The sequence below is a fragment of the Gallinula chloropus genome (genome assembly GCF_964237585.1).
Source record: "Gallinula chloropus genome assembly, chromosome: 4".
NCBI lineage: Eukaryota > Metazoa > Chordata > Aves > Gruiformes > Rallidae > Gallinula > Gallinula chloropus.
Window position 1 is genome coordinate 17,138,619 of NC_140088.1, and position 25,692 is coordinate 17,164,310.

A 25,692-nucleotide genomic window follows, 5' to 3' on the forward strand; every position below is an offset into this window, starting at 1 on the left:
ACAATTGTACTTCAATTTCTGCAGAGGAGTAGACCAAGCATCCTCTGCCTGGAGAAGTTTATGAAAGAGCATCTCTCAGTTCTGGGGCTTATACTGGGGTGCAGGTTTAAATGTTTATCTTATTAACGTAGAAGTTAGAAGTGAGTGGTCGCTTCATGCTGTCTGGTTGATTAAGACAAGTTTCACATGGAAACCAAACCTCCTTTTTTGTTCCTAGGCTGTATGGGTTTGGTGTTCAATTTATTATATAAACACTCAGTAAATGCTGTGAAATGTGGAGTGGTCTGTGTTGATGATGAAGGAAAACTCTGAGACAGAGATTATAACGAAGATGAGGCTTTATTGTTACTGAAAGTTAAGTAACCTCGGTGATGAAGGAGGATAGATGTTCATCCTGCTCTTATCAGGCTACTAACACTGACTAAAAACTACAGCTGGTGTGAACCCATACAAAATGCATGCCACAGCAAACAAAAATTCAATTAGATTGCATTTACCTTTCTTACCATAAAAAATTGCACCCTTTATTCCTTGGAATTTCATATAAAGACCCCCACAGAGAAACTCAACTCGTTTGCCTTTCAGTGTGTGATGAAGATAAAAATGACCTACTTGGCTGCTGCCTTGTTATTTCAGACCCAGTGTTGACCATCCTCCTAAATTTTCTCAATTAAAATCTGTATCTGCTACTTTGGATAAATTATATTGGTAACATCTTGAAAACCTATTTTATAAAGGGATAGGGAAAATTTCCATGCAAGCTAGATGGAATTGGCTAAAATGAGCCATTGAATATTTTACAGATCTGAACACTGTTTTATTTCCCTCCCTGCCCCTAGAATTCTGTAGTTCTGTGTGATTCTGTACAACTACAGCAGATAACAAACTGAAAATCATTCTGAAAATCCAGCAACAAATATTTCTGCATCTTGTCAGATGTTTAACATGACTTTTAATCTCAACTGCAAGTTGTCTTTATAACCTGATTTTAGACAGACCTATAAAAGAGTGCAAGCAAGAAACTACACTGTTTTTAATGGAGCAATATATACTCCCTTTTGATGCAGATATACTAGCTTGGATACAAATTCAAGCAGGGAAATGGCATGGGAGTTGAATTAAGCACCCTGAGTATCCCACAGTGTGGTTGGCATAGTTTCTTCATAGGTTATGGAAGTCTTGGATTTGCAAATCAAGATTCTAACAGTACATGCATGCGTTATCTTGTTCTTTATTTCTCATGTGTGGAAAATTCCAGAAGACAACAATCTTAAAATTGCACAGAAAAGCAAAGATGGAAGCAGTGAGAAGGAACTCTTTGTTCTTGTGTTCCTTGGAAATTTATGGGCTCTCGGGGGTGAACACAGTGTATCATCCACGTGGATGGGTGACTCTTCTTGACTAAAAGTGATGAGTAAAGTTGGATCCAGATTGCCTTTCTTCAGTACCTTCGTCACTGATTTCAACTGGAGACTTCAAGGGTAAGTCAGTCAGGTAGAATCCTCAGGCACAATCTCAAAAGCAACGATGAATTTTGGTGTAGGTTGGTTGGGTTTTTTTAATGGCTGAATTATTTTTATCACCTATATCCCTGGACTAAGAGCACATACTCAAGCTGTTCACGACTATCTGGAATGGGTAACAACACAAAAATGATGAAGAAAAGAATGAAAAACATAATTAAAAAGAAGACTTTTTCTAGTCTGAATTTGGAAAATTAGAGTAGATACATATTTTTACATTAGTCAAGTTAACAAGCAAAATCATGTACTTTCAAAGAACGATCTTCTCTAAGCCCATAACAATCAGAATGTCTAACAAAGAGACACCCAGCACCTACATTTGTCTTGAGATATGTTGTCAGGTGATTTCCTTCTCTGTGATCTCATCTGTATCCAAATAGAAATGCTCCCCAAGAATGTTGTCTTAGAAAGTATCCTTTATACAGCTCCTAGATCCCTTTTGGTTTTGCTGTGTTGTTTTTGTTAAAAGAGGAAGTTTTAAATGCTCTCCGGTCCCAATCTTCTTATCTCATATCCAGTATAATCTTCCTTTGCTCCATGAGATGATGGGCTCTGTTCTAGTTTCAGAGTATCTAGTGTTTGTGTAATTGTCCTTCCTAGAGAGGGTAACTACCTGGTTTTGTGTTTAAATAGAAAGATGTTATGTTCTCACAACTCCATCTTTATTTTATTAAACCCCATATGAAATACTGTAAAAATTTGTGCTGGTCTGCCACAGAGATACAAGAGCTGATTTAGAAAGATGTAGCCTGGAAAGAGCGTTGTAAAGGAGACAGCATTTTAAAATTCTTGGTTATAATTTTGGAATGAAAAACTGAATCTCTGTGAAACTGCACTCAATTTTAGGCCGTCCCTAAAGAGTGCAAAGTTTTGAAAAGTATACAGTGTATAGGACACTTATAGTTTAAATGCATACTTTTGTATGGATACTCTAGGAGTTAATTAAGGCAGTGATCCCTAGAGGAGGAGATTGTGAAAGAGGGAAACTTCACTTGTTTGGAAACCTGAAGTAAAGAAAAAAGTAGTTAGTTGTTAAACTATACTGCAAATACCAAGTCAGACTAAAGCTACAGTATAGAAAACTAATTCTGCAAGTTCTGACAGTTACAGCAGGACATATAATTTCTCCCTTGTGAATTTTCCTTCTCCTTTAATTTACAGAACTGCTCTGAAGTAGATTCTCTCTTTTTTTTTTCCAACAAGAGGATTATTCATGTTATGACTAGCCATCAATATTCAAAATTTGAGCTATTATTTGAAAACATTTGGCCAGATACATTGTATATAATTCCCACTGCTTGATTGGAGAAAAACCAGAGGAATTCTTTTTCAAATATTTGCACTGACATATTTTCTATTTGTTTTTAAACAATATTTATATTTTTTACTTTAAATGTGGGGGTTTTTCATGAACATCAGTTTATGAAAAGTCGACTGCTCAGATCTTTCAAAAAACCACAGTCAATGATGATGTGATTGTAGCCAAACAAGCTTAATTTGAAAACAAGAGAGATCATTGATTATAGATTTTGCTATAGCGTTAACCTAACTTTAAATAAATGTATTTTTTATGAACGCAAGCTGCTCAGCAACATGGTTGTGTTGGTATCTCAGTCCTATTGCTTCTGAAGGCAACTTCTTGGAGTGCATGACTTATTATTAAATATTGAGGAAATTCTTACTGAAGTACTGCTTTTTAACTGAGATCATGGCACAGTTTGATACCTGATTAGAAATAATAATAATACCTTCAAGGATAACTGAGTGTTGAACTTAGAGCTCAGATTTGTGAATCACACAAATAGGGTATATAAGTTTATAGTATCTTGTTTGTCTTTAAGCTTGTAATTCATAGAAACTTTTAGGTTGGAAAAGCCCTTTAAGACCATTGAGATTAACCATAAACTCAATTCTCCATGTCCTTAAACACCACATCTACATGTCATTTACATACACCCAGGGTTGGCGAGTCCACCACTTCCCTGGGCAGCCTGTTCCAGTGCTTGACAACCCTTCTGATGAAGAAACTCACAAAGTGCAAGAAGGTGGCTGATGCATGCTTACGTGAAAGGTGCCTGTGTATGTGTGTCTAGTGCTGACTCTGCAGAGGTGGGCAATGTTTTTTTAATTTCTTTAATATTGAGGATTCACAGCAACTTGTTATTTCAGAAGTTGTTTTGGTGCTTCATTTTGGTTTTCCCAGCTATCAGGCTTCTCCTTGCAATATATGTCCAAGGGCTGAGAAGATAGAAAAGGTGTTAAAAGCTGAAGGACACCCAGGACTGTCATGGCTAATTCCATTTGTTACAAGTCAAGCCATTGATCTCAAGCAGCACAACATAAAATGATCCCATGTCCAAGTCAGGACTGTTTTCTTCCTTAGCTAGGGTTTCTGAGGTGACCAAGTACATTGCTAAGGGGAAAGAAACCAGCCAGCTCCATGCAGTGTCAGTTCTAGTATAGCAAATACATGTAACTGAATGGTTTGGGTTTTTTCTTTTTTTTGAGAGCAATGAAAACTGTATGAGATTGCAAAAGGTTTATGTATGTTTTACAGCAGGAGCAACCATTAGACTAAAATGACATTGTTCTTCTGTTTCATGCTTCCTTTCTGCTTTCAGACCACATTCCCTGTGAAGTCAAGCAAGAAGTTCTTCAATTTTGGCAAATGCCTCAATGAAAAAATTAGCAGTATGGTTATGTATCTATGCAATAACATTAAGCAGATCGTAAATCTTATAAATCAAACAATATTGCCAAACAGGAGGTTATGTATGTTAATGCAGTACATTTTCCATCCGTATCCCTTAATCAAGCAGGAAAGTCAGGGTAGAATATACTTGATGTAATTCAGTAAAGTCAAAGGCTGGCATTTCTCAGGTCAAACTCCACTGGGTATGTTCCCCTGCTGATTCACTCCATCCTAGTTCCATTACAATGGGATTTTCAGCAATGTAAAGTTATGTTCTGAAAATGCTCAGTGACAAGGCCATAGATGGTATAAAATGTTTTAAATGCATTTATACTAGTTACATGCCATTGGCATTGTGCATGAGTGGTAGAAAGGCAAAAAGTTTAATCCCTGTGAAATGTGTTGGTGATGTGTGTGTGTGGGTTTGGCTTTTATGAGAAGCATCACTAGGGAGAACTGACTTTTTTTTTTTTTAAGGAAAATTTAAATTGGGCCCTGCCTATCCTTTCCACATTTTTTTTTTTTTTTGTTTAAGTAGAGGTTAGACCAAAATGGCCCCTCTCAGATTAGGAAATTCAGTATGTTTCTATTAAGTTTAGACATTTTGAGAGTACATAATTTTCCACTTCCCAATACTTATGGAAGTCTTTTGGTGCCTAGAAATCTTCTTCCAACTGATATAATTCTGTTTCCTGAAGCACAGATTGACTCCTGTCCTCCCTGAAGTTAGAGTCAATTTATTGCCTTTGAGAAGAAAAACATTTTCAATTAGGGAAAAGTCAGAAACAAAGGAATGTGTGATCATGTAAAACACATACTAGTTAAGAGCAAGCTACCTTCTGACTCAAGAAAATAAAATAAATAGAAAAGTATTTTTGGTAAAACAGACAAAGAAAAACCTGCACAGAATTGGCTGCACCATTGTCTCAAATGATTTTTGTTATGTAAATCAATTCCCATGGAAGGCTATAAATGTTATGGTGCTCCAAATGAGCTGAGGAGGATGCTGACGTCCTCTAAATTAGGTGAGGATCAGTTTGTCCTCAGACAGCCTTCTGACTGAAGGAATTTATTTCCTATCATGACAGTATGTAATCTGCTACAGAAAATTAAAAAACAAACTTGAGATCTTTTCCTATCCCTGAAACAAATACTGTGATCATTTACCTTGTCTCTAACATTCCAGTATAGTTACAATTCAGTTCAAATACTAATTAGCTTTTAAGTGTTAATTAACATTAGCAGTTTCTATCAAAGTTATAACATGAAAAATTGAAAAATATCATAATGGAAAAAAGGTTTTATGAAGGAGGGGTGTTTTGCATCAAATTAAGACTATAAATTCCACCACGTTTAGATTAAGGAAAAGCCATCATTTTCTACTCAGAAATACGGTTTTGGCCAGAGTCTAGTTGGAAAAATGCACACTGAAAAAAATCTTAATGTGCTTATTTTACTTTCAACATCTGAAAACACTTTAAAAGCAAGATCCCAGTCCAGTTGGTTATTTTAGACAGATCTTAGATTTCTTCTCTGTTAAGTAAAGCATTTAAAGACTTTTTCATCCTCAAGAATTTTCTTAAATGCAGTTGCTAATAGGCAGATGCATAAACTCTTTGCTGAATAGGGATAGATTGCTGCAGTGGGCTCCAAATGAAGAATCAGGCTGATAAAAGGATGCTTTGGGTAAACTGGGCTAAATTTTAGAGAAGCTGAGATCTCCACACTAGGGGAGGACACTCTGGATCCATCTTAATCATGGGAGCTAAAATGATAATCTCTGTTTTTCTTATCTGGAAATTATAATGCAGGCAGAGGCAGCAATTTGCTCGTGGCTTTTATGTGGTAAGTGGGATGTGATTTTCAGACCACAGCCAAAAGCTGGGCTTTTCAGTAATGATGTCTGTTCCATTCTCATAAGGAGAATATTTTCTTTGTGATTTGAGATTTCCATCTGATGTTAATGAGTGCTATGTACGGGCCTTGAGGAAAGAGCACAAGCCGAGATAGTCTGGTTCTGCAAAGTGGCTACTCCATAACAAAACTTCCTATATTTCTGAGTTAATGGGCCAAATGCCCTCCCACTGACTTCAGTGATGAACTTGGCCCATTATTCCTAAGTGTTAGTGACTGCACATGTTCTTACTTGACTGTTATATGGCTGAAATAGCCTGGTGAGCACGATTATATGGAGTATGTGCACAGAGGACCATGACAGAGACCAGTGTGGCTCATTATGACTGACTGAGGGTGAAAATGAAAAAGTCTTCTTGTGTAATGGGCTGTTCTAATTGAGATCTTGTTTCAGACGTATGTCAGAAAGGACAAATTCTTCCAACTGGCCTTCCAAGGCCATGTTCTGTTTCGGTTTTGGTTTTTAAAATTTAACTTCAGCTGAGATGTAGAATGAATAATTTTCTATAATCGGCTCATAATCCTGAGAAGGCAGGGAAATACTCTGCTAACGTGTTCCAAAAACATTTATAGCTTTCACATTTCCATGATATTAAACTGAAGAGTTGCAAAGGGAGACTGCTAAATCATAATGTTTTTCTGCACGTCAGCGCTGAATTCTATGAAAAACTCAGACTTTGCAGTGCTTGACTCGGAAAATCATCATCTGTAACAAGACTGAGAAAAAAAATTTTCCATAAAATAATAGCATGCCCATTTTTCTTAGACTAACTCCAAGGAGTTGGATGATACATTGAATGTTTGTAGTACTGATTTTGTGCTCTGATATTTTGGCAAATACAGGTACATCTTACACTGGCGAATTTGTAAGTGGAAGATACTTTTGTTTTTTTTCCTTTTTGACCCTTCCAAAACTTTGCACTATTCCCAATATTTTTACGGGCATTTTCTGGTAGCTCTATATGGAGTCCAGGACTCTGGGGACTACCCCTAATTCATTCTTATCAAGCATTTACAAAGTGGGGTATAAGAGATGCGGTCACTGACAGCCTGTCTTATTATCTTCTATCAGACAGGATCCAAGGAGAAGATTATCTTTGAGGCACATCATCTGCTAAAATAGGTTGTGAGCTATGATTTTAAAGGTTTTTTCTTTTCTTTTTTTTTTTTTTAATTTACTTTTATAAGCTTTATGACCATCAGCAAGATTGTTAAAAACCTCCTGGATTATCCTGGAGAAGTATATACCCAAGGAATATCTTAGTATACCCAATATCCAAATGTATCCAAATGTCTGTTGGCATTGAAAAAGTTTTGTGAAAGTTAAGACCAAAGAGCTGTTATTTTCTAAAAATAAACTTATGATAGTACTAAATCACTCTTTAGGACTGTAAAATAAACATTAAGAGGTCACTTAATTTATATTTTGCCCTTCTGTGGATGTTCTCATAAAGTTCCATTACCTCACTATATTACAGAACAAGAGCCATAGCTGTCCCCATCATAACCTTAGTTTTAGAATTGTCTGTCTTTCCAGCTTCCTCTGAGTTTTTTACCCTGGGTTGGTGTTTTGCAGATCATAGTTTATCTCAGAAAAAATTCTTTTTTTAATGTATACAAAGGTGGAGTACTCTTCTTTATGAATTTGGTTTTAATTTTAATTTTTGAAGACAAGACCTATAAAATCATTTTACTAAAATCCAGCAAAATTTTCAGGGACTTCATAGGAACCAGTATACAATGCAATGCATGTCTGCATGGAAATATAATACTGCCTGAATTGAGCTCCTGCTGAGCTGTGTTTCAGATAACAGCTCTCACTTGGAAATGTGGATTGGGGGAGAGAAAAGGGCTGTAAGGCCGAGAAATCTAGCAGAAAATAATCCATTCCCTGTTTTGGAAATGTTACTTTTAACAAGTCCTATGAAAACTATGCGTTCTTTTAGGTTTCTGCCTTCTCTTTATCAAAATCCATCTCTTTCTATAAACAGTGAATGGATTTAGGACCACTGGATTCGAAACTGCTGCTGTGAATTGTTATATTCAAAACCACCAGACCTCTGTGCCAGCTCCAAGGACTCATTCACACAGAACACACAGTGGAATTAACTGCAGCCAAAGGTATCCTAGAAAGAGCCTTAGGAGGGTGCCTCAGTAGTACTGTGATCAGTTTTGTTAACATCCTTATTATTGCTTTATAGTACATGGGCTTGTCCTTTGAAGTGAAAAAGAAAAATATTCTACATAGAAAGCTAGACTAAACCATAAGACCCATGGAGGAGTCCCTGACCTTCCTAGAAATCCAAACTATGTCTGGTTGTGGCATCAAAATTTTCCTTGCTATGGCCGATGCCTCCAGCTTCTCTTGAACTTGGAGAATTACTTCTCCCGTTTGCAGTCAGCTCTGAAACCCAGCTGATATTACCAGAAGCAGAATGCTGTATGATACCTGAATATCTGTACTTGAATTTTGCTTGTTCCAGGTGAAATCTTCTTGTAAATAATAAGTAATAAACAAAATAATTCATTCCACTTTGTTATTTCTACTGCTGAACCTATAGAAATTGATAAAGTTGGCTTGGCATATATTTCAGAAGATTTATCACTTTAATCCATTTGGGATGGTGACAGGAGCCCATGTGTCACGGAAAAGAAAGTTATTAGCAGTTATTGTTTTGACTTCTTGAATTTCTAAATCTTTCAGCTCCTTGCTGTCTACAGTTCAGGTTTTGTTTTTCTACTGCATTGTCTCTGGTGTTTTCCTGGAAAGGTGAATCGAGCCGGAGTTGTGTAGCTGTTGCACACACTCACGTAGACTTCTGCTTCTCTTCTGACACCTCCACAATATCTGCCAGTATTGATACGACTGTTCATGTTATGCACAAGTAACTGCATTTGCAGGAGAACCACAAACTGGCAGTGAAATAGTAATGCTTTGTTTTCAGTTGTGTCACACGTGGAGATTTATTTTGACACTGAGTGATTCTTCTCTTTCTTTATGTTACCTTGGAGAAAAAAAAAAAGTAATTACACCTTCAGTTGTCTAAAACTGTTGCTGGAGTCAAGAGCTGGAAGAGGTTGTCAAGGTGTCTCCGGGAGATGGTTAGTGACATTTGGAAGCTGGCACACGTGGGAGCTGAATTTCAGAGAGTAGAGAGCTTTGTGAACAGCTGCAACTTTGCTCTTCTACTTGCTTGAATAACTGTACTTTCTATGAAACTAAGTGAAGCAGTGGTGAGGGAAATTAGATGTACTGACTATAAAAATAAGTGAAGGAGAAAGAGGACATACATGACTTTAATGTAGCTTATCTTTGACACACTGATTTGTTATTTTTTACTGATGTAAAGGTTAAATCCATTAACTGGTGGTCTGCCAGTGAGGACAGAGAGCTGACAAGGCATGAAGGGCTCGGGCCAGCAAACCCACAAACTACTTGATCTTTGAATGCACGGCTTTCATTCTCAGCAGCAAAAATGACTTGACTTTCATATGTTCCCTCTACATGTGAGGAAATGAACATAAATTAATAGCTACAGTAATTTCCTCTGGGTAAATCTATCTAAACGATCTTAAATATTAGAATGCTGAAAGGCTAATGGCTTGAATATCTGACATGATGAACATCTACAGCTGTTTGTGAAGCCAAAGGGAGGTCTGGGTGCTTGCTGTCTTAGAAAATCAGGTCATAACACCAATGATGTCTATATATGTATGGAGAATCCCCTTGATTTCAGCAAAATTTACATAAACTTGCAGCAGGATAACAGCCTGATGAACCAGTATTATACCTGAGTTTCTAAAAATTACAAGGCTTGGAAAATACTGCCTTGTTTGCCTCACAAGAGGTGTTAGACTATGGGTGGAGTGTTTTTATCCCCAGGTGTTGAACATAAGAGTCAAACAGACACCAAGAGTAAATTCTGGGAACTGAACTGCTGATTTGGGTTTTGCAATTCACATACATGAACTTCCCTTGCTAGAATTATCACTCAGTGATAAAATAAACTAAAATGTTCATGTCAAAGTGATCGTGATTTTTCTGTGCCAAGAGGTATTTGTAAATCCATTACACAGGATGCCTATGTTTATATACCATATTTATTGCATTTTCTGTCTGCAAGGAAAATGTTTTCTTGTCAATATTATGTTATTGGATAGTCTTACCAAAATATGCGTTTAAGGGAAATATTTTCTTAAATAGTTTAGTATTTGCCTACACTATATTAATCCACTAGGACTCTGTGCTTGTGCATTGTAATGGTCCAGACCTGACTCAAAATACAGCTCTTGTATTTTCTCAGCTTCTCATAGTTCATCTGTACCAATGATTCACTCAAGATAGAGTCAGATTATCAAAGTGACCAAGCTAGCAAATTTTAGGAAACTGCTACCCAGTAATGGTTAGGTACACTCATACAGTCTTTCAAAACATTAAATAAAATAATTACCCATAAAAATCCCAATTAGCTTATTTTAACACATGGCTATTTAACTTTGAGTTCACCTGCCTCCTCAGCTGAGCTGTGTGCAAATTCCTCCATCATTGCAATGAGAAGTAAAACAGGTTCACTCGAACTGCTAACTCTTGTAATCATCAGACAGTGCTCCTGCTCAGTGACTTGCTACCATCTGCTCTGCTTTGTGTAGTAGATTCAAAGGAAGGGCTGATTGCACCAAGCTAGCAAAGCAACAAAAAACAGGCAGGGGGGCGAGGAGGGAATTTAAAAAAACCCCTATGTTTTCTCTCCTTTCTATTTGCCCTGGGTGTCTCTAACGCAGCAGCCACCAAACATGTTTCTCATATATTTCATTTTTAAAAATTGATTTACAGTTTGCAAGAGGCTGAGAAGCAATAAAATCTAAGCTTACCTAACACCTGGTAGCATTAACTACAGTTCAGGAACTTCAGACTAATATATAAGAAGGAACATAATTTGGAGTTAGCAAGAAGCAGGAAACATGAATTCTCCATCCACTGTGACTAATTCATGCCTTTGGGAAAATTTAGTTATCTCTATTTTTACCTTAACAGATCCACAAGGAAAATGAACTTTCACAGGAATGCATTGCAGGCATTTATTAACTTTGAACATTCTATGCAAATAAAAATAAGTAGTCAATTATTGATAAAGATGTTTAAATGGCAACTCTAAAGAAAATAATTTGCCCACTTTTCTTTATAAAATGTTGCTTAGTTCTCCTTGAGGTGCTGGTCAGTGAACGCTGAATAAGAGATAATAGTTCTTTACCTTGTTTGCAAGTTGGAGATTGTAGACCTGCAGAATAAAACACTACTGTACTAGCGAGCATTTCTTCCCCTTGTTGAGCAACCACCTCATTCAGCAGAGACAAGCTGGATAAAGTGTACTTTTACCTTGACAGCAGAAAGTCTTCCTGGTTTTGATGAACTCTTTTTAACAACAAGCTTCAACAAAGTCTTATTTTTGAAGACACGGGGTCTATGTGGTCTGTGTAATACTGTTTGAATAATTAAGCTCTGTAAAAATCTTACTGTGTAACTTTCAAGCAGGCACCAACCTTAGCAAACAGATATTTTGAGCAGTTAAAAGTGGCATATTCCCGATCCCAAGGAGTGAGTTTTGAGACAGAAAACCACAACATGAAAAATTGTTAGTAAATATTCCTACTGGCATGAAAAGGAGAACATCTGCTAAAGTCACGAGTGGTTTGTTGCCTGAGTTAGCAGCAGGACAGCCTACAGCTGATTAGCTATGGCTTGATAAGAGAACAGGAGGGCAGTGGATAGAAATGGTTGTCACGTTGCTGGAAATCACTGAAAAGCATTATAAACATGATAGCTCACTTTTTAATTCTTTGCTTATTATCTTTGGAACCCACTGTAATGTCTGCTTAACTAGTAGTATATATGCAAATGGAAATACATGTGCATGAAATGTCCTGATTTGATCTTGTCTTCACTGAAGAACTTAAGTAAACATTTGGCTGCTTCTACCCAGAAATGCACACCAGCACATGCAAAACACTGAGAATGTCTTCCAAAATCAAGTTTAAACATAAATTTAAGGGTTCCTACGTATGATGAAGCAACACAGAGATGAGCCAGTCTACAGAATTTGCACTCTTTTAAGCCTGTTGTGGGTCTGGTCTTGAGAGCTGCGATGCAGTCTGAACTTTGGACTACATGCTCCAAACAGTTCTTGCTTGCTTTTTTCCTAAACTCACTTTGTGCACAGACATCTCCGATTTTAAATGGATCTGGCAATTTAAACACCTTTGAATCTCAAATATCCTATGGTTAAGGTTGGTGGAAGGGTGAGGTAATTACGGATGCCAACATAATTAACCTTGGATGTCTGTCATGTTAATTCTCAGATAGACACACTAATGCGTGGAAACAGGAGTAACCTCTGTTTTGTGTTTTGCTGTTTTTCTTGATTCCCTGCAGTCTAATCCAGAGGGGGAGTTTGGCCTGTGAGAGTTACTGTGATAAAAAGACCTCTGATTGATGGACAAAATGTTTTATGATGAGGGTGGCAAGGCACCGGCACAGGTTGCCCAGAGATGCCCCATCCCTGGAAACATTATTCAAGGTCGGGGGCTCTGAGCAACCTGTTCTAGTTGAAGATGTCTCTGCTCATAGCAGGGGGGTTGACTATGTGACTTTTAAAGGTCCTATCCAAACTAAATCAGTCTATGATTCTATGGCTTCAGTTTTTCGTGTGACGTCTGTATGAAAGATTTCTCTCCTCTCTGAAAATGCATCAACTTTGGGCAGTCCATAATGTCTCTATACAGGTATGTTTAGTAAAGACTCATACAGCAGTTTAAGTGTTTGGTCACTGATAAAACAATATGCTCTAAGGTGATGCATGTTATCATCCCAAACAACGCATCCCCTTGACACTGCCTGTCTGAAGACTTCTCGGATGGGGAAAGGAGAGGACCTTATGTTACTATGGGTTGACATGATGAGCATCACATTGGGTGGGCTGGGATGATGACTCCAGCCACCACTGGAGTACCCTTTTGGCTTTGCTGTAGTTGCATGGGGAGACGATCTATCTGGATCTATCTCACTGGAAGACAGGAGCTTTCTCGGCCCAGAGGCATTTTCCCTCTCTGCCTTCTGGAACCTGGCCTTAACGGATCATGAAGATGCAATTGCCTGATATTCTACAAATGAGACTAACAAAGGTAATTTTATATTGGGTAGATAGCAAGAAGAAAGTGTTTTATCTCTGCCTTATGCAGTTTGGTGGGTGAATAATGGGAAGGCATTTTTGCTGTGATGCTATAATTCATATTCTGTGTAAGATGCTTCATTTTGGCATAGTTCTTGTGAGAGCTAAATGTTAAATTTCTCTGAGAGGAATACTTTACTTCTTAAAATTATACTTATTTTTTTATATATGTATATATATATAACCAATGTAAACAGCATTTGAACAAAGTATTTGTGACTGACACCTCTGAATCTTCTTAGTTCACCTGCACTTACAAAAAAAAAGAGTGGTAAATTATCTTCTTTCTGATTATTTCTGTGTATTGTATGGATGGTGTCTGATTTTCAATTTTATTACTACCTAGATGCAATAAAGAACAAAAATACATCTTACCTTAGCTGCACTACATTTGACAGTGAAAAATGGATCTGTTGTCCAAAAACTAAGTAGTATTGGAAGGATAGGTGCAGAAGAATACACCAATCCATCCAGTCCAGTTCTTTATTCTGTACTAAGAAGTGATGGTTCCACCTTGAAAAAAAACCCAAACAAAACAGTAGAAGTCCAGATACAGATTCTGATTACAGAAAGCATGGAGAGAGTTCATACCAAAGAAAAACCTAACCCCCAAAAAGCAACCCCAAACAAAAAACAAACAAACAAACAAACAAGCCCCAAACTCAAGAGCCTGGAATTAGTTTAAAAAATAGACGGGCGTATGAATTAGAAAATTTTTAAAACAGTGTCATTTGTCACAAGAGTTGGGAACATTCATTGAAAGCAAGAGGTACTCTAAATTCCATTTTTTTCTTTGTTGTGTTCTGTTTTATTAGTCTCATGTACTTCAATTAGTTCAGACAGTAAAGCTGCTTGATTAAAGGCTTTCAGTGAATGAGAGCATGATGTGAAGCAGAGGCTCACAAGTACAATGTCTGTTCACCCCCAACAATAAAAATGAGGAGATTCTTTATTTTAAACTGGCATTTGCAGCTGGAAGCTGCTGTTGTGATGTTGAGGGATGGCTGTGTGGTGGAGACACGCTCACTCTGACACGTGTTCAGGAGTGAGGATAGCTCCCAGCAGGAGGAGATGGACAACACCCATCCCTCAGCCACAGCCAGAGCTTTGGAGTGAACCACAGCCTTCCAGAGCTTCAGAGCAGATTAAGTGACACATCTTTGATACTTATAGGTAAAAATTCTTGGGCTGGTGTATGCACATCACAAAATCAATTCTATTCCTGTTGCTTGCTGTCTCTGGTAAATAATTTGCCAGTGGAGCAATAAAATCAACCAACTTGGTAACTGTGGAGGTACCAATGGAAGATGTGAACTGGAAGCTCATGGTTATGTATAATACTCATGACAGGCCAAGTACAGCATGGTTTTAAAAATAAATTATTGTGTAACTCTGTCATTATGCATGTAACCTGAGGAGGAAATGAATTAACCATTAAAACCAGAACACACACATTACTAATCACAAATTTATCAGAAGAAAAAGAAAGACATTGCAGCTTTTGATACAGGAAAATTAGATAATATATTATTTAATTGTTTGCAATATAATTTTTCTTTGCTCGTATACTGATTTATAGAAGGATTATTTTCTTCAACGTGAGAAAGGTAAGGAGGGGATCTTATACCTTTTCCAGATCTGTGTCTAACTGGAGCTTTTAATGACTTTCATTATTCTGTGAGGATGTAAGGAACTGCTGTTCACGGTCACAGGAGAAAAAAAAATAATCTTGCATTAATTTAACTTTATATTGGTTTAAGCTTAGTAAGCTGATAAACCATTTCTGAATAGAAGAGGGAAAACAGTTATTGAAGAAGGACAGAGGCAAAGTACCAAAATGGGAATAAAGATGTCACACACAAAAAGACCTTAGGAATTCCAATGTTGAGAGCATTGAACATAGCACAGAAAAGGATTGGGAATTCATTGGCGAAGATCTTATAGTCAAGAACCATTCAAGAGAGTGAGGTGTTTGGGATCTTATCTGTAAGCAAATGCATTCTTCAAAATTATTTAAGATTTAATTTGGCCACGAAAATGTTCTATATGGGTTTTTGTAAATGTGCAGAATAAATCCTAAATAAAATTCCTCACTAATTTATACAACTGAATCTTTTCACAAAGTTATAAAAGTGCTAAGGAATCTGTAGGGTTCTTTTTTTAACACAATATAGCTTGGAGTCTGCCACATTATTGCTTTAGCCCTACCTTGATTTCTGCATTTCAACTACTTGCAGGTTCTGTTTGATAGCAGTTTTAAAAATATTTTGGACTATGTCTAACAATAAAGTCTAATGCTAAATGCGCATTCAAAATGACCAGAACACACTGAAACCAGGTCAATAATCACAGACAATGCCAAAGTTAAAAAGTCCTTGTAACTTTCTTTGCTGCAAATAAGAAACATGGGTTTCATCCAACCTAACCCTTTCAGCCTCAGATAGTTCTCCACTCTAATAAAATTAATAGTTAAACATACCCATGAAAGAAAGTTCACCAAAGCTGCAAAGTTGTCTCATTTCTATGAGATACAGAGATTGCTTCTTGCTGTACTTACATTTGTATGCTTTTGGAAGGATAAAATGTTACAGACAAAATTTCCTAATGTTGTGTCCCAACTTACCATGTTTTTTTGGCAACTGGTTATAGTTGTGAGTAGCTGCTTTGTCCCAGTTTATTAGCTCTTACTCAGCTGAAGATCCTGGAGGTCATTGTGATTTTTTTTTTTTTTAAGGAAGAAACCTAAAGATCTAGAAAATTAAAATGTATTCAATAAAGCTTTGGTAGGAGTTAACTCATCCAGGTAAAGTTTTAATAAATCACAGTTAAAAATTTGGGTGTTTTCCTGTTGTCTCTGTCAGTATTTATAAAGTACTTGAAGGGTGCCAAAGTACTTTTGCATCTTAGGCTTGACAGAGAAACATAGATGGTTCAATTTGATCATACTTTGAGACATTTAATTTGAAATTTGATTGAGTTAGTTGAAATTTGATGAATTAATTGAATGCCAATAAATATGGATGCAGAATTAGGCCCTTCATGCAGAACAACTGCCACTCACCTAAGAAATTTCATTTGCACTTTTTGTGCTCTGGTCATTGGATTAAATATGGAGTTTTGAATTGCAGCATAAAAAGGAATTAAATACTTTTCACTGGTTTGGTGGAGGGTTTTTTTTTGTTTGCTTGTTTGTTTTGGGGGTTTTTTTGCAGTTGTTCACTGTTTGCAAGTTTTTAATTGTAAAAGATGCTGTAGATGGAGTTTTTCTTCTTAGCAATGCTGTCCTATTTTCCTATGATATCCCCTGGGGATCTAACATGAGTTTAAGTAAGTCCATTTTTTCTCGACTGACAGAACAAATGTTCAGATGCTTTAAAATTTAAAGAGCAAAATGTAGGGGTGGGTAAATCAGCTTAGAAGAGGTAGGAAATTCTCATTCAAATCAAATAGCCTTCTTTTTGTTTGTTTGTTTGTTTGCTTGCTTGCTTGGTTCTGGGTTGTTTTTGTTTGCTTTTAATTTTCTTTAATGATGTTATACTCTGAGAGCTAGGTACTCCAGAAACATCCTTCATTTATATCTAAGAGGAAAGACCTCCATGCATCACCAAGGACTTGCAAACAGGAGGGAGAACAATGTGTGAACTTTGCTAGTGAATGCACCTATGTGCATAAGACCCTTTGCGTGAAAATTATTAGTTTAATATTCATTAATATTTATTTAGTAGTATAGTTACTTGGTGTATTTTAAAGAATATTCTCATTTTCAAGGATGTTTCTTGTTTACAAAAAGCCATTTGCGAGCTGTTCTAGAAAAAAGTTTTGGAACTATACAAAGCAGTTCATAAAGTCCAAAAGTCTACAAAGACAATTTGCATGTATTTTCTGTTGTATTTATTTTGAAATGGCTTATGTAGGAACAATATAGCAAGAGTTGCTGTTGAAAGTTCAGTGTGCTATTGTGCCTTAAGGTTTGACTCCTTCAAGTGGTCAAAAATCTATATTCTTGCCTGGAGTAACTTGAATTTCACCCTGTGAGGCATTATTGATTTGAAAGTGGTGTTGCTTGGGTTTGAGGGTAAAAAGAGACCTTTTTAGCATGACATTTTACTGAGCACTGGTCACAACTTGGTTGCATCCATCAGACTCAAACTATGGCTCTTGTCTCCAAATCCCTTCAGTGTGGCTTGGCAGTGATCCTAGTTGGAAATTATTGTTTATCAAAGCAAGTTGCTGGAGATTCAGCTGGTGCCAGGACAAACTGTGGTGTGTTTGGGACTATCTGTCAAGCTGCACCTGTCCCCGGGATGCGGGTGTGTGATGTCTGGGAAGGTGTGAACTTGAGAGTGTGTGAAATCAAAGTCCCACACCTTGCCTGTGTGCTCCCCACTGCATCCGTGTCCATGTCTCCATCCAGCAGTTCCTCCCAGTCTAGCATCCGTGGTCCCCACACTCATGCACTGAGACTGACACCTTCCCTTCCTCCAGGAAAGTGTCAGTAGAAGTTTCTGACTTCTCGCGGCGACACTCGTCCCTACTAGCTGCGTAGTTAACTGGGGTGGTTCTGCAACCCAGGTCGCCAGCCAGAGCCTCCGAGCAGGCAGGCAGAGCCTCAGTGCTCCGGGACGCACCGATCAGCGGCCAGTGATGATGCCCACCGCCGCATCCCCCTCAGCGCCTGCTCTGCGCTCTCGGGGTCAGAGGCGGAGAAGGGGGGAGGCAAGGTGAAAAAGATAAAAGAAAAACCCAAGAAAATTAACGGGGTATGCAGGGACCGGCGCTGGCTGAGGTGGCCGAGCTGCCAGACACCCCTCCGGTTGGGCGCTGAAAGCCAAGTATCCCGGCGGCGCGCCCCTCGCCCTGTTGCTTCCGTGGGGCCGTAGCGGCAACCGGAGGGCGGGCAAGGGGCAGAGCCGTGGCTGCCTCTCTCTCCCTCGGCCGCGGCGCGGCACGACCCGCCCGGCGGCGCCAGTGGCCCCTCGGAGGGAGCAGCCGGTAAGCGGGCACCGACGGGAAGCTGGGCGGGGGATGGGGGAGGCCGGTCCGGGCAGTGAGGCGGGCGCTGCCCGTCTGAGCGTGGGGGGCGGCTCCCCAACACGGCCCCCCCGCCCCGCCCGGGAAACGCGGCCCCGCCGAGTCCGGGCGGCGGCGGTAGCGGAGAACTGTCCCCTCCGCCCCTTCCCAGCTTCCCTCCTCGTCCCGCGCCAGGTAGGCACGGCCTGGGGAGGCCGCTGTGACTGCCGGTCTCGCCCCCCGGAGCGGGGGAGCATCGTCTTCCCAGCGGCGGTTTGAGGGATCGGCTCTGCCCCGTCCGGGGGTCGGTGGCTGCCCTTCCCCCCCCTTGCCCGGACACAGGTGAAACGGGGGATCGGGGGCGGCTGCGGCTGCCCGCGGGCGGGTTCTCCGTCAGCCCTTTGACTTTGCCGGCGGAGTTTCCTTAGGCTGGCGGGCAGCGCAGTCCGATACCGGGGGATGGTAGCGGCCAGGAGGTGCCGCTGGGCTGGAAAGCGCCGTCCTCCGCTCTCCGCTGGCGGGCATGGGAGCGGTGAAGCGGCCGGGAGGGGTGGGGGTGAGGGGGGTGTGTGGCTGCGAGGAGGTGGGAGAGGGGAGGGCTGCGGGCCGGTAACCGGCGGGGGAGAGATTTCGCACAGAGAGAAAGAGGGGCTGGAAGTAAGCGAAGAAGTAGGGGGTGCTGAATCCTCGCTGGAAGCAGAGCGGGGTGTTTGAAGGATGAGGCAGAAGCGGGTCTCGGGCTCGGAGGGTGAGCGAGGGGGAAGCGCTTCCCGGGGCCCGGGAGTAGGGAAGGCCGTGGGAAGTTCAGTCAGCGGCTGGCGGGCTTGGTCCAAGTACCTTGCTTTTCAAATGGGAGAGGTCAGGTCACTAAACCTCCCCGCAAGTAACTGAACACACCGGTGAGTTTATTCTTCTCAGAGTTTTTTGCAACCTTTCCTGTTTAGGTGTTACTTTTCTTCTTTCCTGTGGTTTTGGCTCTGTTTAACGCTTCACAGAATAAGCTGCCTTGTTTAAGGGAGGAAAAAAGAGTCCTCAAAAACAAATGCTATCTTTGTGTAAAGCTATTTGTGGATCAAGGTTGTGACTGAACTGTGAAATAGCTCGGCTCTTCTTTGCTTATATTAAAACCACAATAACTAATTAAAATAATCAAAGTCTTGGGAGGTAACTAGGCTGAAATGCAATTCAGTAGTGTGAGACTTTAATGTAGGTTTTACAGTACCTCATCTCTCTTGTGAATAAATCTATAATTAGTGGTAGGGCTTTTTGCAGTTTTGTGTTTTATTTGAAGAAGTACTTCAGGATAGAGATTAAAAGTGGTAATACTTTTAATCTTTCCCACTTTCTTCCTGAAGTCTGTAGCTATGTCTTTAGGTGTTCATGTTTGTTATGGTAAGGTATGTTATTTTCCTGGATCAGAACGTCATTTTAAAACGTGTTACATGTTGGTGAGTGGATTAGATTTCCTATGGACCTGTCTTGAATTAGACTTGTGATTGTTTAATTACCTATGATTGTGAAGAATGAGAATCAATAAACAATGGCATCCTAGTGTCATGCCCCTTCTATAGTACCTTCGTATCACCTATCACAGCATGGGCCTTAATCTGCTTGTCATTGTAGAACAAATAATGGAGAATAGCACATAGCCCCCTTGCACCTGAGGCAGTATGTAGATGAAGCAGCAGTGGCTGTTGCCTGCTCTGCCTGGAGCATGGGCTTCAGGCTTGGTAAGACACCCCACTTCCCATCTGCAGTGGGAAACTGAGAGCTCTTCCACATCCACCAGCTTAGATCAAATAGCAAACAGCAGGAAAAGGGTTAAAGAATGGATCCACCCTTTCCAGCTCTCTGTTCAGTAGTTGCAGTGATGATTAGTGAACTGGAGCATCTGCTATTAAAGTTTGGATCCATTGCTGGATACCACTGAAAGAGTTTCCAGGCTTGGATATGGATGTGAGTGGAAGCTTGCAGGTCCTCTGCATCTCTGAGATACAGTGAGTATTAAACACACCTATGTGCATGTCACAGCTCCAAGACACTGAAGCCCCAGCTGTCCTGGATATCGAAGGACATTGACTTTGCCTCTATCTTCTATATTAAAAATACAAAGACTCTAGTTGGGCCAAATGTGCTAATCCCCCAGAAATAAAATGAGAGCACAAACCACAGAGTGCAAGGAAGCAGAGATGTCACCAGTGTTTAGCTCCTTGCAGTGAGCAAGTTAGGTGTATCCCAGTTAGGAGGAGCACTCCTGGTCTTGTAGGAGGAGGGAAAATGGCCTTAAAAGGCCCCTCCTGAGCATGGGTAACATTTTTTCCCAGTCCCAAATTTGATGACCTGTATTGGGTGTAAGGTCAGCATCACCCAGGCATTTGCAGTAATTTTGTGCAGTACCTCCAAATTTCTGGTGCAGTTTTGCTATTTCATCTCTAGCTGCAGTTGGTCTGATGGTTTAGAAGACTTAAGTTGAAAATAGTAGCAAATGAATTTAGGTAGCCGGGGTTGAAGCCTGTCTGAATGCAGCACTATTCCTGTACATCTTTTTCCAGGTGTTTTGCTGTAAACTAGAATTAAAACCCCATAAAGATACAGCTGAGACTCAGAGCCATCTGACAAGTTCTTTGTATTGAGTCTGACTAGCTCTTTTGATAGCCCCTGTCATACTGCACAGTGCTCATGCTTTCTCCTCCTGTTTGATCCAGGAAAAATAATTTTTAATTTTTTCAGGTTGATTTTCCTTTGCCTACCTCCTGGCTTTTCTCTCTGCCCCACACTTGTGCTTTTCTGTCTCTCTGCTGAGGTTATTCATACATTCTGTATTCCTTTAGCTTACAGTTTTCTCAGATGCTGTAACTCCTGGGTTCCTTCTTAGATCCATTTACGTGTAGCCCTGGCTCTTTCTCACTGTGGGCTGGTGTCCTCAGGACTTTGTGAGTAGTTTGTGTCTTGGAAATAGCACTTCTCCTTGCTCTGTGTTCCTGGAATGGGTGGTCCTGTGGCTTTAGTTCTTTAGGATGTGCCTCAGGTAAGAAGTCTGTAGGGTATCTGGGATGTGAGGAGGGTGGAGGGCCTGGAGGTGTGGTTTTCCTTCTCCAGATCAGCCAAGAGCAGCTCAAAGAAGAGAAAGTGAATTATGCAAGAGACTCCAAAGGGTCGATCAAATTTCTTCCTTAAGTTTCATTGGCAGACTTCAATTTCACTGCTTCTGAGGTCAGACTGTTGCGTTGGGAAGTTTGATGAGCATTTGCTGGTAGCAGAACTGTGAGTTTCTAGAGAAGCCCCTCAGAGCTTCAGTGTGACGTAGGTCTTCACATCAAATTAGTTTTCCATTAATTAAAAAAGTATGCACCCTAGATAGTGTGAACTCTTTGGTAAGGATAGTAGAGACAAGTTGTTTATCTTCAGCCTTTTAATACTTTTTTTTTTTGACCTTTGCTTATTTCTTCTGTGTTAGTTATTCATGTCCCCTGCGTATCTGAAACATCCTTGCTGAAACCTACAGGAGGATCATTGCTCTATTTTCTAACTTCTCAATCTTGTTCTAATCAAAAATGTAAATATGTGCATAATGATTTGCATACCATTAACTTCAGAAAAAATGCTGTCATGCTAAAATCAATGTTTTTTTTGAATCTAATTTTCCTGTCTGCCTGCCTGAGAAGTAGCACCTGGAATTCACAAACCAAGATTTCTGAAAGTATAAACTACTTTCAGCAGTGCTGTTTACTTTCTGCATTTTTCTGTTCAGCCAGAGAAGAAAATGTGAAATAATTTGAAAATGTGGTGATGGTGATTTCTTTTTAACCGTTTTCTCTCTTCAGTCTTATGACTTAAATAAAAAGCTTCATTGCTCATGTATTTAAAAATGAACAAATTTAGCATGGTATATACTTATGCTCAACTTGGTAGCACTGATATTGTTGTGATCATTCATGAACTCAGCTTCTGACGTGCTCCAGAAATTTCAGGGAAAGTGCCTGTACCTACAGGCAGGAACTCACAGAAATTGGAGGAGTACAGGGGAAACAAGGAGAAAATAATGTCTCTGGATCTATCCTTAGCACAGACCTTTGTGTATGAACAGAAAGATCAGGCTGTGCGTCTCTGTATGGAGCAGTCAGTAGACAACAAGGCGACACAGGCGCTTTGCCAGCAGTTTACACAAGTGTTTTTGCTTGATGTCAGAGATGCTGAGAATAAAAATTCTTGGGTCCTCACTTGGTTGTGGAGATGATTGTCACTGACATCTCAGAGATGCTGAGTATGTGTATTTGACACAGTCATGCTATCTTTAAGAATAAACAGATGAGATTTAATTAAATGTTAAAAACCCAGGGTCTGGAATGAACCCTTGATATGCATCGTTTGCCCAGAAATCAGGTCTTGTTTTAATAGGCTGCCTTCAAACCAGTGAGTCTGCAAACCAGCAAAGGGTTACTGTGGATCAGATGCCACAACATATAAGGGCTATTCCTATCTGGAAGCACTCACAGTCTTTGGAAACAGGATTACAGGCAGTGCTGCAAGTGCTGTATGCCGCGGGAGTGCGTTATGCTCTTGGCTAGAAATGCACATTCTTGGACCCCTTAAGAGCAAACAGAAAGTGCCATGGTTATGGATGGTTCCATATAGCAGCTTTAACGTGTCTGTCCCTTCAGGAAGGAGGGGAAAACAGCATGCAGTGTTTCTGTTGATACAAATAAAGATCTCCTTCTAAATGGTGAGATAAAACACAAGGCAAACTGTGGGTCAGATTGAATTTGAAAACATACTTGAAAAAGCGTTTTGATTTCCTTGGCTACAATGTATTTTGCATTGTTTGAGATAAGGTAGCTGTATTTCATGTTCAACATTGTTTCTAATATATTTCCATATTAGAAGTAAACAGTTTATGAGCGCTCTCTTAAAGGAACCCAAACAAACCCTTTTTTTGGAAGCTAAGTTTTTAGACACCGTAGTCTCGCTGGTTTCTTTTAGCTGGGAAGAAGCATGGGAGAGCAGTGCACCCGTGTTCACTCTGCCTTTATTCTTTTTGTGTGTAGGGGTCTGCTGTAGCATATGGGGAATGTGCATTGTGCTCAGCAGTGTGAGTGTACTCTGAGGATCTTGATAGCTATGCATGGTTGAGCAATAGGATGCTTAATGAGGGGATGCTGAACAATGCAATAAGTGTTGTGCCAACACCTTCTTGGAGGCACCAGAGACCATGCCTTTACAATTAAATAAAATAGGCCAGTAGCTGTTCTCCATCCCTGAGGCCAAATGGCACGGCACCGCTCCCTCCTGCACACCTGAGCTTGCAGTGACCAGACTGTCTGTCGGGAATAGAGCCTGGGGTCTCTGAGCTCACTGTGCCTTTGTGTTTCCTCTCTGGGATCCCAGGGTGAGTGGGCAAAAACCATGCCAGCGACAGTTAGGCAGCATAAACAATCTGTGGTCTATTTTGTTTATTAGTAAAGCTGCAGCTGTAACGTTCAGGACCTATAGCAATGTTATTTGGAAATTGTTACTGTGCTTTCATATAGAAAAGGTGGTTGTGTACAATTGATTTAAACCATTGAATTCCCATGTCTCTTATTTAGGTTTTGGTAGCATTGTTACGCTTAGCCAGCTCATATATAGACCAGTTCATCATTGCGATTTTAGATTCATAGTGCATGTGTGGTTTTTGTTTAATTAAACTTTACTGACAAAATGTCAGCAGAGCGAGCACTTGACAAAATTTGAGAATTGTAATGAGGATGCAGTCGTTATGGAAATACAGTTCTGGGACTAACACCCTTTCAATTACAAACACAGGATATTTACTCTGTCTGAGTACATTTTGAAAGCAAGCCTCAGAAAAACAGTTAGTTAAACGGTATTTTTATGTTCAGCACTGAGACTGTGAAGCTATGAAACCAGCAGTTTATGCTTAAAACTTAAAGTTTAATCACCAGGATATAACAGAGAATATGTGCAACAGTCTTCAATCTGATCATCAAAATACTTCTTTGCTGTAGTGTTAACACTACAGCATAAATATTTTAAATCATCCAACCATTCTACCATCATGGCTTTTACCTGGGGATGTGAGAAGAGGCCATGTATCTTGAATAGTCAGCAGATCATCCTTTCAAGTTGTTAAGTCTCAGGTAGGGAGACCTGTTTCTGGGTCACTTGTAATAGCCGACTGGGTCACTGGTGAGTTGTACCAGCTGAGAGTACTAGGAGGGGAAAAAGGTAGGTGAGAAAAAGGCACAAGGATGACAGAGATAAAAGTTGGAGAGGAACAGTGGAAAGTAGAGCTTATCGCAGTTAAGATGTTGTGTTATGTTAATCATAACCAGGGAGAAAGTGTTTGCTGATTTTAATGTGGGATGTGTAGGTAAAAATAACCAGTGGAAAAGGCAATGAGAAGTTAGAAAAAAATCCTTAGCATGCCACATATTTAATCCTGATGGTAAAGAGTTCTCTGTTGCTGGTGAAAATTAACATCTCTGTTGCTCACACTGTAAGAAATGTAAAATTCTTTCCCAAGTTTAGCTTTACTACTTAGACCCTCTTTGGCTTTCAGCCTTTCTGATTGAACCCGTGTTCAGTTTCTTCATTAACATGTAAAAGTTACAGTTAGTCAATTTTCTAGCTGAAAGTCTGTGACTCAGGTGTGAAAGACTCAAAGTTACTCGCTCCTTCTTGGGAAACATTTTAAATGTCGCCTCTCAGATTTTTTTTATTTTATTTATTTAGTAGGAAATCTGGACCAGTTGTCTGACAATACGTTATACACTGGCTCCAATCTAATTTTTAACCAGAGTGTAGGCTATAATTAAACTCAGCATATCATTAAAGAATTTGAGATAAGACTTTTCTGAGTACAAAAAGATACTTTTGTAATGAGAAAAGCCTATGCTCAGATCCCATCAACCTATTTTGAAGGGAAGGCTGATTGCAGAAACTGTCACGTGCAGTCAGCTCTTAGTGTATTATGTTGATGTACATCATACATATATTTTGAAAACAGCTTTTCCAGTGAAAGAGAGTGATGTGAATAGGGTGTGTCACTGGAAGTAGTGTTGCATTTCAGTTAATGGGCACATTTTGGTTATAATTGTTGTGTATTACTGTGTTCCCATTTCCCCACTATTTTCAAATGTTTTACTGACCACTGCAACATATGGAGATTTTTTTCAATTAATCAGAAAGAGTTTCTCCAGCATATAATGTTGTTGATGAAGTTATGAAACTGGAGGGATTTCCACTTGAGACATGCCCCACTGCCATGCTGCAGATGGGGAGGAGAAATTGGGTGCCTGCCACTACCACTTCCCTCCTCTCTGGAGTG

At 39.7% G+C, this 25,692-nt stretch overlaps 1 pseudogene across 1 annotated transcript in view; it reads left to right on the forward strand.

Moving 5' to 3' along the window:
• Nucleotides 1-18,235, forward strand: part of LOC311191909 (actin, alpha cardiac muscle 1-like) — a 50,054-nt pseudogene extending 31,819 nt beyond the window's left edge. Inside the window, exon 9 of the transcript in view lies at nt 17,928-18,235. The product of the transcript in view is annotated as an actin, alpha cardiac muscle 1-like (transcript). The remainder of the gene's footprint in view (nt 1-17,927) is intronic.
• Nucleotides 18,236-25,692: the final 7,457 nt, after the last annotated feature.